The 18,584-nt window shown below is 51.2% G+C and overlaps 2 protein-coding genes across 17 annotated transcripts in view; both read right to left on the minus strand.

Moving 5' to 3' along the window:
- The window catches only part of LOC146799649 (uncharacterized), a 175,574-nt gene extending 165,735 nt beyond the window's left edge, over nt 1–9,839 (minus strand). Inside the window, exon 1 of the mRNA XM_085627271.1 lies at nt 8,727–9,839. The gene's annotated coding sequence lies outside the window, so the exon portion shown is untranslated. The remainder of the gene's footprint in view (nt 1–8,726) is intronic.
- The window catches only part of RBM25 (RNA binding motif protein 25), a 341,694-nt gene that overhangs the window by 275,996 nt on the left and 47,114 nt on the right, over nt 1–18,584 (minus strand). The gene's annotated exons all lie outside the window — the stretch shown is intronic.

Raw genomic sequence — 18,584 nt, forward strand, 5'->3', positions numbered from 1 at the left:
GGTTGCTGTCCTCCTCCCCTGTTTCCCTTTCCTCATCTGACTGGCCATCACCATGTTCAGATGGGTGGTCTTTAGCATACTCAGCCAGGAGCTCCTGGAGCCTTTGTTTGGATGGATGCTGACCCATTTGTAAATTTTTGAGTTTACATAAGGACCTCAATTCCTTGAAAGACAAGTGTAAGTAAGGTGTGAGGTCGAGCTCCTCCACCAGGTCCATGTTATTATTATCACTAATAGCTGGGTTTGTTTGAGACATTCTAACCTGACAGTTCTAACCCTCTACCCTGACTATAGTGACTTTTATTTTTCTAAAATTCTAATGGGACTTAAGCAAGGCCCTAGCAAGACTTTTAGTAATTTTGGAAAAACCAATCAGAATTCTAAAGGCAATTTTTAAGAGTTCTGTCGTGTGATCAGATGGTAACCAAGTAGTCCAACAAATGCAAGTTTGTATCCCACCGCTGATCCACCAATGTGAGAAAGTGGCTCTGTATATACTGTTCCCTAATAGGTACAGGGTGTACAGAGTCCACAGTCCCCCAGAGGCTGATAGAGGTCAAAGTTAGGTATGACCTTACTCTCAAAAGTGGTAGCTTGGTCGAGCAGTAAGGCAGTACCAGAGGACAGTGTAAAGCATTTATTGTACACACTCAGTCAGCAAATGGTTTCACACACTCAATAACTGAACTCTAGGCCAATGATTTGTATATATAAAATATATGCTTGTTTTATTTTTAGAACCACAAGGGGATAAAAATATACTTTCTCAGAATGAGAGGTTGAATATAAATACTTTTGTTTCAAGCAATAAATTTGTAAAACAGTCACAGTTGGTTGCAATAAACAATCCTATTTCCTAAACATAACAATGCATTGAGCTCAATGGTAAATTCAGGTTATTTGTAATAAATTACTTTTCAGATTACTTTTGGAATTCCAGGTCTGGATCCTAGAACCAGCCTGGGGTCAGTATTCAGAATCAAGTGAGGAAAGTCGACTTAATAACTGTAAGAATTTTTAGATAATATTTAGCTATTTCAAAAGTTAGCACTTAGAAAATATTTCACAGAAAACATTCAATGGATCTCTATGGCAAGAAATTCAAATTGCAGGTAGAGTACTTTATCGTTACTTTAGTAATCCAGGACTGGGTGCCTAGACCCAGGACTGGGGTCCTTATCGAAAGCAGGTAAGTAATTTCGTTTGCAGAAATGGTACGATTTTAAAAGAATATTTCAAATTTGCAAAAGTAGACACTTAGAAGAAATTTCACAGAAAAGCAGACAATGGTTTCCTATGGGAGAAAAATGAGTTAGAAGTAAGTATAGTTGTGAACACTTTTCAGAGTCAGGGCTGGGCACCAAGATCCAGCACTGGGAGCTCACCTAGGAGCAGGTGAGTAAATTCGTTTTTGTCACTTGGCTGATTTTTGGTGAATTTTTGCAGTTTTGAAAAGTTCACACTTAGAAGATTTTTGAAGAAAAAGCCAGTCAATGTTACCCTATGAGGAAAATGAAGTTAGCGGTTTAAGGGTAAGTACTCGACTGGTAATGTTGAAATTCCGGGCATGGACTCAGGGGTCCCCCAGTGTCAGGTAAGCACAGTTGGTTCACCCTCAGCGGTTTCAGGACGGCCGGGTGCAGAGAGAGTTGGGCCCAATGTTATCCTATGAGGGATAGGGGGGCCTTGGTTGGTGGCTGCTGTCTGGCAAGCCACGCGGCTGTGGGAGCTGGGCTCCTGGTCACTTACTCAGGGCAAGTGGGGAAGTAGGTTAGAGTAGAGAGGGCACTGCCAGGGCCACTCGGGCGGCTGGGTGCAGGGTGCTTTTGAGCCTTAGGGCGCTCAATGGAAATCAATGGGAATGTTCCGGTTTGGAAAGAGGCTGCAGGCTCGGGGACGAGGATGTTTCAGGTGCCACCACCACGTCGAGAGGTAAGTTGGGTAGTTGTAGGTTAGGTGGGTACCCCGGGATTGGGCACAGGGGGTCGCAGGGCGCCGGGTGCAGGGGTGCCTTTTGACGTCGGGAATCTTACCCTCTGGTTGGTCGCGGCTGGGGTGGCACTTGGTTCTGAGGCTGCAGGCTTCTTCCGGGATGTCGAGGGGGGTCCTTGGGTGCCGGACTCGGGGTCACAGTCGCCGTGGGGTCGTCCTCAGGGTCTTTGTCCACTCCGGCACTGGCCAGGCTTGGCTGGTGCAGAGTGTGTTGGGTCCGCGGTCCCGGGCTGGTGCCAGGGATAGCAAGTAGGTTTCTTGAGTAGAGCCTCTACTCGTGGGAGTCCCAGGGGCTTAGAGCTAAAGGGTAGCCAGGTCCTCCGGGGTTGGTGAGGTTGCTGGCCACGTGGGATGCCGCGCTGGTGCAGGTTCGAGAGTCGACAGGCCGGTGGGGCTGGGGCCAAAGCAGTTGGTGTCTTCTTCTCTTTTTAGCAGCTGCAGGGCAGGTCTTTGTTCTTCTTGCTCTTCTTGTCGTTTTTCTATCTGGAATCTCGGGAAGGAAGGTTCAGGGGGGCCCTAAATACTAGATTTAGGGGCGTTACAGGTAGGTGAAGGCCAGGGACCAATGGGTCCTTGTCCTGGGGTGGGTACACCCCCTATCCTGCCTCTCTCCTGTGGGAGGGGGGCAGTAGCCTAATCCTGATAGGGTAGGGCCTCCCATCTTCAAGATGGCGAGAGCCCGGAGATGTGCTTCACCTCGCCTCCCCCACCTGAGGGGTGGGGTGGGCAGGCTGGCACATCCCCTGTCCTTGTATGGGGTTTCCGGCCAAGCTTCCCGCCAGAGTGGGGGGTTGCAGTGGCCTGGGGAAACTCCAACTGGCGGCATGCCTTTGAAGCTTCCCTTTGCTCATCCTGGGGGAGGAGATTTCTCACCTCACCCAGGATGTGCATTGTTGCAGGCCCGGGAGAGCAGGGGCTCTCCCACCCAGGGGTCCAGCAACGTGTCTGCTGTGTGGCAGCCGGGGCAGCCTCAGAGCAGACGTGGATTGCAAGTTAGCTGTAAGGGGGCATCTTCTAAGATGCCCTCTGGGGTGCTTAGTACATTAAATCCCACACTGGCATCAGTGTGGGTTCAATGTGCTGAGAAGTTTGATACCAAACTTCCCAGGCTTCAGTGTTGCCAGTATGGTGCTGTGGAGCTCGTGTTTGACAAGCTCTCAGCACCATGTATCCTTAAATGACAGCACTGCACTTACAGTGCCCAGGAATGGACCCGGGTACTGTAGGGGCACAGGGCTCCTGCTCCTGTGCCCACACCATAGGCGTAATGCACCCAGCTAGAGGGGTGGCTGGCATATGCCTTGGCAGTGTAGGTGATGGGCATGGTACACAGTGATGTGTGCCATGTCGACTCTTTGTTTTGTCCTGCACCCAGACACTCAGCCTGCAAGGGCAGTGTGTGGGTGTAAGGGTACAGGGCCTCTGAGGGTGGCACAATGAGTGCTGCAGCCCTTAGAGGCCTTCCCTGGTCACAAGGCCCTGGGTACCTAGGGTACCATTTACTAGGGGCTGACATGTGGCTAGGGTTTGCCAATTTGGAGTTTGTGTGGTTTAAGGAAGGAACATAGGCCCTGGGCACCTGATTGGCAGGAACCCAGGGTACACTCAATCGAAGTACATTCAGCAATTTAGCAAAAAGTGGGGGCATACCATGCAAGAAAGATGGCACTTTCTCACACAACCCCCCCCCAAACGAAAGGTGATGAGACTAACCTTGTCCTATGGAGTCTTCATTGTCTAAGTGGAAGAACCTGGAAAGTCCATCTGCATTGGCATGGGCAGTCCCTGGTCTGTGTTCCACTTCAAAGTCCATTCCCTGTAGGGAGATGGACCACCTCAGTAGTTTTGGATTTTCCCCTTTCATCTGCATTAGCCATCTGAGAGGTCTGTGGTCAGTTTGAACTAGGAAGTGAGTGCCAAACAAGTATGGCCTCAGCTTTTTCAGGGACCAAACCACAGCAAAGGCCTCCCTCTCAATGGCACTCCAACGCTGCTCTCTAGGGAGTAGTCTTCTGCTTATAAAAGCAACAGGTTGGTCTTGGCCTTCATCATTGGTCTGGGATAGGACCGCTCCTATCCCTAGCTCAGAGGCATCAGTCTGCACTATGAACTGCTTGGCATAATCTGGAGCTTTTAGAATTGGTGCTGAGCACATTGCTTCTTTTAGGGTGTCAAAAGCCTTTTGACAACTAACTGTCCAGTTAACTTTCTTGGGCATTTTCTTGGAGGTGAGTTCTGTGAGGGGGGTCACAATGGACCCATACCCCTTCACAAACCTCCTGTAGTACCCAGTCAAGCCAAGGAATGCCCTGACTTGGGTCTGGGTTGTTGGAGCTATCCAGTCCATGATGGCCTGGATTTTGGGTTGTAAGGGCTGTACCTGGCCTCCACCTACAAGGTGGCCCAAGTACACCACAGTGCCCTGCCCTATCTGGCATTTGGATGCCTTGATAGTGAGACCTGCACTCTGCAGAGCCTCTAAAACCTTCCCAAGGTGGATCAGGTGATCCTGCCAGGTGGAGCTAAAGACAGCAATATCATCCAGATAAGCTGCACTAAAGGACTCCAACCCAGCCAGGACGTGGTTCACCAACCTCTGGAAGGTGGCAGGGGCATTCTTTAACCCAAAGGGCATCACAGTAAACTGATAATGCCCATCAGGGGTGGAGAATGCTGTCTTTTCTTTTGCTCCTGGGGCCATGCCAATCTGCCAGTACCCTGCAGTTAAGTCAAAGGTACTGAGAAATTTGGCAGCCCCCAATTTGTCTATCAGTTCATCTGCTCTTGGGATAGGGTGAGCATCTGTCTTGGTGACAGAGTTGAGCCCTCTATAGTCCACACAGAACCTCATCTCTCTCTTTTCACCCTGTTGATGAGGTTTGGGGACCAGAACCACTGGGCTAGCCCAGGGGCTCTCTGAAGGCTCAATGACCCCTAACTCCAGCATCTTGCTGACCTCAGCTTTGATGCTTTCCTTGACTTGATCTGACTGTCGATAGATTTTGTTCTTGACAGGTGCACTGTCACCAGTGTCCACATCATGGGTACACCAGCTTGTCAGACCAGGGGTCAGGGAAAAGAGGCTAGCATATTGTTGCAAGACTTGCTTGCAGTCAGTCTGCTGTTGGGCAGAGAGGGTGTCTGAAAAAATCACACCATCTACTGACCCATCTTTTGGGCTGTAGGATAGGAGGTCAGGGAGTGGCTCACTCTCTGCTTCCTGTTCTTCATCAGTCACCATCAGCATGGTGATGTCAGCCCTATCATTGTAGAGTTTAAGGCGGTTCACATGGATGACCCTTTTGGGTGTCCTGCTAGTGCCCAGGTCAACTAGATAGGTGACCTCACTCTTTCTCTCTAGGATAGGGTAAGGGCCACTCCATTTGTCTTGGAGAGCCCTTGGTGCCACTGGCTCCAAAACCCACACCTGTTGCCCTGGTTGAAATTCAACCAGTGCAGCTTTTTGGTCATACCAGTGCTTCTGGAGCTCCTGGCTGGCCTCAAGGTTCTTGGATGCTTTTTCCATATACTCAGCCATTCTGGACCTTAGGCCAAGCACATAGTCCACTATGTCCTGTTTGGGTTCTTGAAGAGGCCTCTCCCAGCCCTCCTTTACAAGACACAGTGGTCCCCTTACAGGATGACCAAACAGAAGTTCAAAGGGTGAGAAACCTACTCCCTTCTGTGGCACTTCCCTGTAGGCGAAAAGCAAGCATGGTAATAGGACATCCCACCTCCTTTTGAGTTTCTCAGGGAGTCCCATGATCATACCTTTCAATGTCTTGTTGAACCTCTCAACAAGGCCATTGGTTTGTGGGTGGTAGGGTGTAGTAAACTTGTACTGCACTCCACACTCTTTCCACATGTGTGTTAGGTAAGCAGACATGAAGTTGGAACCTCTGTCTGAAACCACCTCCTTAGGAAAACCCACCCTGGTGAAGACACCCAGGAGGGCCTTGGCTACTGCAGGAGCTGTAGTAGTCCTAAGTGGAATTGCTTCAGGGTACCTAGTAGCATGATCCACTACTACTAGAATGAATTTGTTCCCTGAGGCTGTGGGAGGTTCGAGTGGACCCACAATGTCCACGCCTACCCTTTCAAAGGGGACCCCCACCACTGGTAGTGGAATGAGGGGGGCCTTTGGGTGGCCACCTGTCTTGCCACTGGCCTGACAGGTAACACAGGAGCTGACAAACTCCTTCACCTTTTGGTGCATCTGGGGCCAGTAAAAGTGACTCACTAACCTTTCCCAAGTTTTGGATTGCCCCAGATGTCCAGCTAGGGGGATGTCATGAGCCAAAGTTAGGAGGAACTCCCTGTACTTCTGTGGCACTACCACCCTCCTGGTGGCTCCAGGAGTGGGGTCTCTTGCCTCAGCATACAGTAATCCCTCTTCCCAATAAGCTCTGTGGGTACCACTGACATCTCCCCTGGCTTCTGAAGCAGCTTGTTGTCTCAGGCTTTCAAGAGTGGGACAGTCTCGCTGACCCTGGCACAGCTCTTCCCTAGAGGGTCCCCCTGGGCCCAAGAGTTCAACCTGGTAAGGGTCAAGCTCCATGGACTCAGTTCCCTCAGAGGTATCTACATCCTCTCCAGGGGGAGAGGGGTTCTGAGTGTTGGGCTGTACAGAAGCTGGTCCCCCAGTCTTCTTGTCCTTCCTCTTGGTTGGTTGGGCCATTATTCCAGGCTCCAAACCTACTTTTTCACCCCTCCTCTTGCTCTGTGCTCTGGTTTGCACACACACCAATTCAGGGATGCCCAGCATGGCTGCATGGGCCTTTAACTCAACCTCAGCCCAGGCTGAGGTTTCCAGATCATTTCCAAGCAGACATGCAGCTGGCAACTTTGGAGAGACCACTACCTGTTTCAGGCCAGTAACCCCCCCCCAGCCTAATGTTACCATGGCCATGGGATGACTAGTGGTGACACTGTCAGCGTTGGTGACTGGGTAAGACTTCCCAATCAAGTATTGCTCAGGGGAAACCAGTGTGTCTTTCACCATAGTGACACTGGCACCTGTATCCCTCAGAGCTTCTACCCTAGTTCCATTCACCCAGGGGTACTGTAAGTATTTCTTCAAGTTGGGGGGCCACACAGCCACAGTGGCAAACTCCACTTCTCCCAAGGAGACTAAACTTGCTTCAGTGTGTTCCCAGATTTGCTCAGGGTACACCTCTGATCCCATTTGTATACTTGCTGCCCCAGGAGTGGCTGTACTGGGTGCCTTAGGGGCTTTGTTTTGGGGGCAAGATACAGTTAGGTGTCCCTGCTTCTTACAGGTATTACAAAAGGCCTTTAAGGGATCAAAGTTCTTCCCCCTATATGGTTGGGGCACATAGGGAGTAGTTTGGGTCCCACCCACCTGAACAGGTTTTTGGGGCCCTTTGGAAGACTCAGACTTTTTATCTTGGGGATTCTCACCACCTTTCCCCTGGGGAGGTTTTGTGACCACCTTCTTTTGGTCACCCCCAGTGGTTGTCTTGGTCACCCTAGTCTTGACCCAGTGGTCCGCCTTCTTTCCCAATTCTTGGGGAGAAATTAGACCTAGGTCTACCAAATGCTGATGCAACTTTTCATTTGTGCAGTTACTCAAAATATGTTCCTTCATGAATAAATTGTACAATCCAGTAAAATCCTGCACACCATGTCCAGCTAACCAACCATCCAGTGTCTTCACTGAGAAATCTACAAAATCAATCCAGGACTGGGTCTGGGTTTTGTGAGCCCCCCTGAACCTAATTCTATACTCCTCAGTGGTGAATCCAAATCCCTCAATCAGAGCTTTCTTCATGAGGTCATAGGATCCTGCTTCTGGCCCAGAGAGGGTCAGAAGCCTGTCCCTGCAGTTACCAGAGAACAGTTCCCACAGGAGTGCCCCCCAGAGAGGTTTCTTTACTTTCCTGATATCACAAGCCCTCTCAAAGGCTGTGAACCATTTGGTGATATCATCACCTTCCTCAAATTTAGGGACAATCCCTTTGGGGATTTTAAGGTCAGAAGTTTCCTCCCTATCCTTGTTTTTATTGTTGCTGCCACCATTGATGGGTGCTAAACCCATCTCTCTCCTTTCCTTTTCTAGAGCCAGCAGCCTGGACTCTAGATCTATTCTTTTGGCCAGCCTCACAAGGCTGTCCTCTTCACTGGGGGGTCCCCCAGTGTTGTCTCTGGGACCAGAGCCACCTGTGTGGTCTCTAGGTGCCCAGATGCTATGTCTTGAGTTGGAGGGTATGGGTGCCATCTCCTCCCTAGGGAATAGTATGGGGAGGTTGCTGTCCTCCTCCCCTGTTTCCCTTTCCTCATCTGACTGGCCATCACCATGTTCAGATGGGTGGTCTTTAGCATACTCAGCCAGGAGCTCCTGGAGCCTTTGTTTGGATGGATGCTGACCCATTTGTAAATTTTTGAGTTTACATAAGGACCTCAATTCCTTGAAAGACAAGTGTAAGTAAGGTGTGAGGTCGAGCTCCTCCACCAGGTCCATGTTATTATTATCACTAATAGCTGGGTTTGTTTGAGACATTCTAACCTGACAGTTCTAACCCTCTACCCTGACTATAGTGACTTTTATTTTTCTAAAATTCTAATGGGACTTAAGCAAGGCCCTAGCAAGACTTTTAGTAATTTTGGAAAAACCAATCAGAATTCTAAAGGCAATTTTTAAGAGTTCTGTCGTGTGATCAGATGGTAACCAAGTAGTCCAACAAATGCAAGTTTGTATCCCACCGCTGATCCACCAATGTGAGAAAGTGGCTCTGTATATACTGTTCCCTAATAGGTACAGGGTGTACAGAGTCCACAGTCCCCCAGAGGCTGATAGAGGTCAAAGTTAGGTATGACCTTACTCTCAAAAGTGGTAGCTTGGTCGAGCAGTAAGGCAGTACCAGAGGACAGTGTAAAGCATTTATTGTACACACTCAGTCAGCAAATGGTTTCACACACTCAATAACTGAACTCTAGGCCAATGATTTGTATATATAAAATATATGCTTGTTTTATTTTTAGAACCACAAGGGGATAAAAATATACTTTCTCAGAATGAGAGGTTGAATATAAATACTTTTGTTTCAAGCAATAAATTTGTAAAACAGTCACAGTTGGTTGCAATAAACAATCCTATTTCCTAAACATAACAATGCATTGAGCTCAATGGTAAATTCAGGTTATTTGTAATAAATTACTTTTCAGATTACTTTTGGAATTCCAGGTCTGGATCCTAGAACCAGCCTGGGGTCAGTATTCAGAATCAAGTGAGGAAAGTCGACTTAATAACTGTAAGAATTTTTAGATAATATTTAGCTATTTCAAAAGTTAGCACTTAGAAAATATTTCACAGAAAACATTCAATGGATCTCTATGGCAAGAAATTCAAATTGCAGGTAGAGTACTTTATCGTTACTTTAGTAATCCAGGACTGGGTGCCTAGACCCAGGACTGGGGTCCTTATCGAAAGCAGGTAAGTAATTTCGTTTGCAGAAATGGTACGATTTTAAAAGAATATTTCAAATTTGCAAAAGTAGACACTTAGAAGAAATTTCACAGAAAAGCAGACAATGGTTTCCTATGGGAGAAAAATGAGTTAGAAGTAAGTATAGTTGTGAACACTTTTCAGAGTCAGGGCTGGGCACCAAGATCCAGCACTGGGAGCTCACCTAGGAGCAGGTGAGTAAATTCGTTTTTGTCACTTGGCTGATTTTTGGTGAATTTTTGCAGTTTTGAAAAGTTCACACTTAGAAGATTTTTGAAGAAAAAGCCAGTCAATGTTACCCTATGAGGAAAATGAAGTTAGCGGTTTAAGGGTAAGTACTCGACTGGTAATGTTGAAATTCCGGGCATGGACTCAGGGGTCCCCCAGTGTCAGGTAAGCACAGTTGGTTCACCCTCAGCGGTTTCAGGACGGCCGGGTGCAGAGAGAGTTGGGCCCAATGTTATCCTATGAGGGATAGGGGGGCCTTGGTTGGTGGCTGCTGTCTGGCAAGCCACGCGGCTGTGGGAGCTGGGCTCCTGGTCACTTACTCAGGGCAAGTGGGGAAGTAGGTTAGAGTAGAGAGGGCACTGCCAGGGCCACTCGGGCGGCTGGGTGCAGGGTGCTTTTGAGCCTTAGGGCGCTCAATGGAAATCAATGGGAATGTTCCGGTTTGGAAAGAGGCTGCAGGCTCGGGGACGAGGATGTTTCAGGTGCCACCACCACGTCGAGAGGTAAGTTGGGTAGTTGTAGGTTAGGTGGGTACCCCGGGATTGGGCACAGGGGGTCGCAGGGCGCCGGGTGCAGGGGTGCCTTTTGACGTCGGGAATCTTACCCTCTGGTTGGTCGCGGCTGGGGTGGCACTTGGTTCTGAGGCTGCAGGCTTCTTCCGGGATGTCGAGGGGGGTCCTTGGGTGCCGGACTCGGGGTCACAGTCGCCGTGGGGTCGTCCTCAGGGTCTTTGTCCACTCCGGCACTGGCCAGGCTTGGCTGGTGCAGAGTGTGTTGGGTCCGCGGTCCCGGGCTGGTGCCAGGGATAGCAAGTAGGTTTCTTGAGTAGAGCCTCTACTCGTGGGAGTCCCAGGGGCTTAGAGCTAAAGGGTAGCCAGGTCCTCCGGGGTTGGTGAGGTTGCTGGCCACGTGGGATGCCGCGCTGGTGCAGGTTCGAGAGTCGACAGGCCGGTGGGGCTGGGGCCAAAGCAGTTGGTGTCTTCTTCTCTTTTTAGCAGCTGCAGGGCAGGTCTTTGTTCTTCTTGCTCTTCTTGTCGTTTTTCTATCTGGAATCTCGGGAAGGAAGGTTCAGGGGGCCCCTAAATACTAGATTTAGGGGCGTTACAGGTAGGTGAAGGCCAGGGACCAATGGGTCCTTGTCCTGGGGTGGGTACACCCCCTATCCTGCCTCTCTCCTGTGGGAGGGGGGCAGTAGCCTAATCCTGATAGGGTAGGGCCTCCCATCTTCAAGATGGCGAGAGCCCGGAGATGTGCTTCACCTCGCCTCCCCCACCTGAGGGGTGGGGTGGGCAGGCTGGCACATCCCCTGTCCTTGTATGGGGTTTCCGGCCAAGCTTCCCGCCAGAGTGGGGGGTTGCAGTGGCCTGGGGAAACTCCAACTGGCGGCATGCCTTTGAAGCTTCCCTTTGCTCATCCTGGGGGAGGAGATTTCTCACCTCACCCAGGATGTGCATTGTTGCAGGCCCGGGAGAGCAGGGGCTCTCCCACCCAGGGGTCCAGCAACGTGTCTGCTGTGTGGCAGCCGGGGCAGCCTCAGAGCAGACGTGGATTGCAAGTTAGCTGTAAGGGGGCATCTTCTAAGATGCCCTCTGGGGTGCTTAGTACATTAAATCCCACACTGGCATCAGTGTGGGTTCAATGTGCTGAGAAGTTTGATACCAAACTTCCCAGGCTTCAGTGTTGCCAGTATGGTGCTGTGGAGCTCGTGTTTGACAAGCTCTCAGCACCATGTATCCTTAAATGACAGCACTGCACTTACAGTGCCCAGGAATGGACCCGGGTACTGTAGGGGCACAGGGCTCCTGCTCCTGTGCCCACACCATAGGCGTAATGCACCCAGCTAGAGGGGTGGCTGGCATATGCCTTGGCAGTGTAGGTGATGGGCATGGTACACAGTGATGTGTGCCATGTCGACTCTTTGTTTTGTCCTGCACCCAGACACTCAGCCTGCAAGGGCAGTGTGTGGGTGTAAGGGTACAGGGCCTCTGAGGGTGGCACAATGAGTGCTGCAGCCCTTAGAGGCCTTCCCTGGTCACAAGGCCCTGGGTACCTAGGGTACCATTTACTAGGGGCTGACATGTGGCTAGGGTTTGCCAATTTGGAGTTTGTGTGGTTTAAGGAAGGAACATAGGCCCTGGGCACCTGATTGGCAGGAACCCAGGGTACACTCAATCGAAGTACATTCAGCAATTTAGCAAAAAGTGGGGGCATACCATGCAAGAAAGATGGCACTTTCTCACAAGTAGCCCCTATTTTGCAAGTGGAATGCGCTCTAGGGGGTATGTATAAAGTTTTTAGTTTTGGCAAAGCATGTTTACATGCATTTAACAATCCATCTTGAAATGCCACATTTAGAGATGGGATTGCCTTTGTGAGGTGAAGCAAATGCAAACAGTTTTATTAACATCTTTGGCATTATCTATGTAGTACAATAAAGCTCTTGACATCAAGCGTGGGAAGAGCTCATGCTGCTATAGAATCAGGTTGAGGAAAAAACACTGATAACTCAACTGATTAGTATCACTGGAATTTTCAATAGTGATAAATGCTGCCTGTTCTGCAAATACGCAGCTACCGCTGCAAGGTGCAAACGTATAGATGTATAAGCCAGTCCAGTTTGCTGTAAGCGTATTAGATACTTTGTATAGAAGCATCTAGAGGACTAAATTTGTTATTACAGTAGACAAGTCATCTTTTCCACTTTGCTGCATGACAAGCTCTGGTAGTAGGCTTTCTGGTCTCATTTAGAATAGTCATACAGTCTGGTGGTAGATTTAAAATAACCAAACTATGTCTTCAGGATCCAGTTCGCTCAGTTTAGTTCTTTTGGATTTGGAGGTCATATTTCTCCTGGTTCTGCGTAAGGAGCCTGGAAGTGAGATGCAGCCTTTAATATGGAACTGAGAGCTCCAACAGGGTGGTGTACCATGGTTGACTGACCCATGTGGGAGCTACTAGAATCAGTGTGAAGGATGTTTGCCTGAGCTTCAAAACTAGACACGGAATGAGTGGGAGAGGCTGAGAAGCGTTGGCAAAAATCCCTGACCAGTTCATCCATAGGTGTTGGAAAACCACTCCCACACTAGAAGGGGTGGTGGTGGTCTTCCGGACACACTGTGGTAGCTTGGCTCGAGTGGTCAGGAATCAGGCTCCGTGCTAAGCATACAACATACCCAAACAATAACCATGCGTGCATCCGTTCCAAAAACGACTCTACACCGTAAAAATTATGAAAATATCTTCTTTATCTTTTTCTCTCAGTTGCTGATTGGAAAAATAAATAAGACAATCACAATATACAAATTTAAATAGTGCAGGTCAAATAAATACTGTCTGGAGATTCAATAAATAGGGGTGATCATAAATACAAGGGACATAAATAGAAGTGCAGGTAATACAGGCAATTAAATATTCTGAGGCATGAATACTGTACCAATAAATATTGTACACCAACCAGTCCTGTAGACCAATAAATATAGTGAAGCAATAAATAGGTTAACACAATAAATACAGTGCCCTCAATAAATAATTAAAAGTATACAGCAACACTCATGTAATCAGATCACTTTTCAATTCTTAAGGGCTGATTTGGCCCAGGCACAGCTTGTAGGGTTGTGGAAGGCTTGAGGGGTTCTACTCCCTGGCTGGGACAAGGCTGAGGCCTAAACTGAGGTAGATCAAGGGGGGAATACCAATGCCCTGGCTTTCTCTCTCCACACAACCTCTCTAGGTTAGTCCCAATTCACCCCTGGCACAGTCAGGTTGGTTCCAGCACCTCCCTAGCCCCTTAGAGCAGTCTCTCAGGTCTCCACAGGGCCTTAGGCGCCCTCTACTCCACTTACTGCCCTTTTTCTGATGCTCCGACGCCGCTGGAGTCGTGTCGATGCCGTGAGGCGGTTCCGGTTCGATCTCGGCGGCCTCGGCACAATGTCAGTTCTTTGACGACGCCGGTAGGCGGTTCCGGTCCGATGTCGGCGGCCTCGGTTCGATCTCGACCTCCGATTCGACGGCGTCGGGCAGTCTCTACTCGATGTCTACTTCGGGCGGCTCCGGTCCGATGGCGCTCTCGGCTTCGATGACGTCGGCCGGCCTGGCCTCGATGTCGACTTCCGGCGACTCCGGGGTGCGATCCTCACCCCCGACCTCCGGTGCTCCTCCTCTCAGGTTCCGGGCGACTCCGGAGTGCGATCCTCACTCCCGACCTCCGGTACACTTCACCTCGGTCTCCGACGACTCCGGGGGGCGGACTTCACTCCTCCGATGACGCCGCTCACTCGACCTCGGTTAACTTCCTCCTCGACCTTTGGTATTCCTCACGACCTCCGTCGGCGCCCTCTCACGACCTCAGGCGGCTCCGGGTACGACGTCTGCTTCTTCAGTCAGCGCCGCTTCTCCACCTCGGGCTCCAGGTCTTAGGCTACTCGACGCCGGACTCCAGGGAAACCAGTTTCCAGGTCAGGATCTTGCTGCTTTCTGCTTCTAAGGCCTGTTCCTGCTGTCCAGGTCCTTAGGATGAGTTTTTCTGGCTTCTTCCCACACAGGGCTACAGGCTGGGATCCATCAGTAGGGACAAGTATCAAGGGTGGGTTTATGGACCCCACTCCAGGCACAAGTTTCCACCCCTGCTGCTTCACTCCTTCCTCCTTCACTGTTGTGCTGCTCTCTCTTCACCAGTCAGGTGCCAACTGCCAGCTCCAACTGCCAACTCTCTCTCTTAACTCCCCAACATTCCAAACCGCCTCCAACTGTCACAGAGTTCTGGAATGTTCTGGAAGGTGCTGGTAGGTTCCAGTGGATGCTGGTGATGTCACAGGTGGCCACCATTTTGTGCTTCAGGCCCTCAGACAGAAGTTTCAGGGGTAGGTAAAATGGCTCCCTGAATCTGCAGCAACACTAAAAAGTCTGGTGGTTCCCAAAAAGGAAAAATTCAAACAGGGTTTGAGGCAAAAGTGGGACAAAATAAATAATGATGAGGAGGGACCACCCAAAGGGCTGACAGGTCTAACACGCGTCCCCCCCAGCTGAAAGTGGGGAGAGCTACCCAACCCCTTGGGAGTTCTCATCACTAAGGCGGAAATACCTTGAGAGACCGTCTGCATTGGCGTGGTCCACTCCAGGCCGATGTTCCACCTGAAAGTCCATCCCCTGTAGGGAAATAGACCACCTCAACAACTTGGGATTCTCCCCCTTCATTTGCATCAGCCAACGAAGGGGTCTGTGGTCGGTCTGAACTAGGAAGTGCGAGCCAAACAGGTATGGCCGCAACTTCTTCAGAGCCCATACCACTGCAAAGGCTTCACGCTCTATTGCACTCCACTTCTGTTCCCTGGGAAGTAGTCTCCGGGATAGGAAGACCACGGGTTGATCCAGACCCTCTTCGTTGAGTTGCGATAACACTGCCCCAATGCCATGTTCTGATGCATCTGTCTGGACAATGAACTCCTTGGAAAAGTCTGGGGCCCTTAAGACCGGGGCCTCGCACATGGCTTTCTTCAATCTCTCAAAGGCTTGCTGACAAGCCTCCGTCCAGACTACCCGTCGAGGTTGTTTCTTGGACGTGAGCTCCGTGAGGGGGGCTACGATGGTACCGTACCCCTTCACGAAGCGGCGGTAGTATCCCGTGAGGCCCAAAAATGCTCGGACCTCAGTCTGTGTCTTGGGGGGTTCCCAGGCCATGATGGCCTCGATCTTCGCCTGGAGGGGTTGCACCGCTCCCCTACCCACCAAGTGTCCAAGGTACACTACCGACCCCTGCCCGATCTGGCACTTGCTGGCCTTGATCGTCAATCCAGCTTGTCTCAGGGCCTGGAGAACAGCTTGCAGGTGACGCAAGTGATCCTCCCAGCTGTTACTGAAGACGGCTATGTCATCCAGATAAGCAGCAGAGAAACTCTCCATTCCGGTGAGGATCTGGTTTACCAGGCGCTGAAACGTGGCAGGTGCGTTCTTGAGCCCAAAGGGCATCACACAGAACTGGTAGTGGCCATTGGGCGTGGAGAAGGCTGACCTTTCCCTTGCTCCATCAGTCAAAGAGATCTGCCAGTACCCTGAAGTAAGGTCAAAGGTACTTAGATATTGGGCAGCTCCCAGCCGGTCAATCAATTCATCCGCCCTAGGGATCGGATGAGCATCAGTTTTTGTCACTGAATTCAGTCCCCGGTAGTCCACACAGAACCTCAGTTCCGGTTGGGCACCCGGTGGTGCAGCTTTCGGTACTAACACCACCGGACTAGACCAGGGGCTGCTAGAAGGTTCAATCACTCCTAGCTCCAGCATCTTAGTGACTTCACTATGAATGCTGGCCTTCACCTTGTCTGACATCCGGTAGATCTTGGACTTCACAGGTGGGCTGTCTCCTGTGTCCACGTCATGGACGCACAGGTGAGTCCTACCCGGGACAAGGGAGAACAACGAGGAGTACTGCCCCAGGACCTGGCGACAGTCCTCCTGCTGTTCAGGAGTTAGAGATGGGGAGAGAATCACTCCCTCCACCGACCCATCCTTCTCTTGAGACGCAAACAGATCAGGGAGAGGCTCGCTTTCCACGTCCTCTCCTCCGTCAGTCACCATCATCAAGATGACTTCGGGCCTCTCGTGGTGGGGTTTGAGGCGGTTGGCATGCAGCACCCGCAGGGGCTGACGAGGGGTCTTCAGGTCCACTAAGTAGGTAGCCTTACCCTTCTTCTCCAACACCTCAAAGGGTCCTGACCAGCGATCCTGGAGGGCGCTAAGCTCTCCTGGTTCGATCACCCACACCTTCTGGCCAGGCTCCAACTCCACCGGTTGAGCATTGTGGTCATACCACGCCTTCATCACTGCTTGGCTGGCTTCCAAGTTGTCAGAAGCTTGCTTCCACAACTTAGCCATTTGGCTCCGGAAGGCCAGCATATAGCTCACCACATCCTGGGGAAGCTTTCTGGGAGTTCTTTCCCATCCGTCTCTCACCAGGTTGAGAGGTCCACGTACAGGGTGCCCATACAGAAGCTCGAAGGGGCTGAAGCCCACTCCCTTCTGTGGCACTTCCCTGTAGGAAAAAAGTAAACAGGGTAGGAGGACGTCCCATTTTCTCCGCAGGCTTTCAGGCAGACTTCTGATCATGCCCTTCAAGGTTTTATTAAACCTCTCCACCAGACCATTGGTCTGGGGGTGGTAAGGAGTTGTGAACCGGTAGGTCACTCCACACTCCTTCCACATCGCCCGCATATACGCTGACATGAAGTTGGTCCCCCTGTCGGACACAACTTCCTTGGGAAAACCCACTCGGGTAAAGATTCCCATCAGGGCCCTAGCCACAACAGGTGCTGTTATGGTCCTCAGAGGTATTGCCTCTGGGTACCGTGTGGCATGATCCACCAGAACCAGGATAAACCTGTGACCAGCTGTAGTTGGCGGATCTAATGGACCCACAATGTCGATGCCCACCCTTTCAAAGGGGGTGCTAACGACAGGAAGTGGTTCCAGGGGAGCTTTCAGCTTCACCCCTGTTTTCCCACTGGCTTGGCAAGACACACATGTCCGGCAGTAGGTATCGGACGACACTTTCATCTGAGGCCAATAAAAGTGTGGGACAAGACGGGCGAAGGTCTTGTCTTGCCCCAGGTGTCCTGCCAATGGTATCTCGTGAGCCAACTCCAGAAGGAAGGCTCGATAACGTTGAGGAACTACCAAGGCTCGTGACGATCCATGTAGGGGTGCCTTGGGTTCACTGTAGAGGAGGCCATCCTCCCAGTAAACACTGTAGTTCCCTTCAACGTTCCCTGCTGCCTGGGCTTCGGCCTGTCGCCTCAGCCCCTCAAGGGTAGGGCACTCCCTCTGGCCCTGGCAGAATTCCTCCCTGGACGGGCCTCCCTCCACGTGCCACTCGGCCGGGATGGGTAGGTCCTCCAGGTTGGTAACGTCCCCCTCCGCAGACTCCTGGTCCACCACCTCCGGTGGCCTATCCGTCCTACGGGGTGGAGACGCCGAGGCAGGCTCCTCCTGTCCTCGGTTCTTCCCTTGACTGGCAGCTGGCTGGGCCTTTGTTCCAGGCTCCAGCCGAAATGAACTCCCTCTTCGGGTAGTCGCGGACCTTGTGCTAACACAGGCCCAGTCAGGTGTACCCAGCATCTCGGTGTGAGTCCGGTATTCCACCTCCTTCCAAGCGTTGTGCTCCATATCATTCCCCAGCAGACAATCGACTGGCACGGCAGGGCTTACGGCAACTCGAAGTGAACCTGCAACCCCCCCCCATTCAAAGGGAACCTCGGCCACGGGATAGTGACCTGTTCTGCCGTCAGCCATCGCGGCTGGGTGGAGTACATCGGGAATTACCTGCTCTGGAGACACCAGTTGACTACGCACCATAGTCATACTGGCTCCTGTGTCTCTCAGAGCCTCCCCTCTTTGGCCGTTGATGGTGACCCACTGCCCATACTTTGCGGTATTTGCGGGCACCTGGATCTTAGGAACCATCTCCCGTTCTCCCAGGGACACTAAAGTGACACCCGCCCACTCCCTTCCCTTAGTTAAGGGCATCTCCTCCCCGAGCACTGCACTAGCTACTCCGGGGGTCTTTCCTCCAGTGGGAGGGGGTGGTCGTTTCTGGCACTTCGGATCTCCTTTATAGTGTCCAACGCCACCGCACTCGTAGCAATGGACAACCCTTGGCTGCTGACTCTGGCCAGGATTAGGGTTTCTGGGTGGGTTAGCCTTAGGGGTGAATCCTGTTCCCTTCCCTTGGAAGTTATTTTGGGGGCCTTTGGAGAACTCCTTTTTCTTTTCCCCTCCCTCTTTCTTCTGGGGGGCGCCCTGTCCGGCCTTTTGAGTATCCCCTCCAGTCCCCCTTGTGGACACCCGGGTACTAGCCCAAATGTCCGCCTCCTCAGCAAGCTTCCGGGGACTGGTCAGCTTGCTATCCACC

This window comes from Triturus cristatus, chromosome 9 (genome assembly GCF_964204655.1).
Source record: "Triturus cristatus chromosome 9, aTriCri1.1, whole genome shotgun sequence".
Lineage (NCBI taxonomy): Eukaryota > Metazoa > Chordata > Amphibia > Caudata > Salamandridae > Triturus > Triturus cristatus.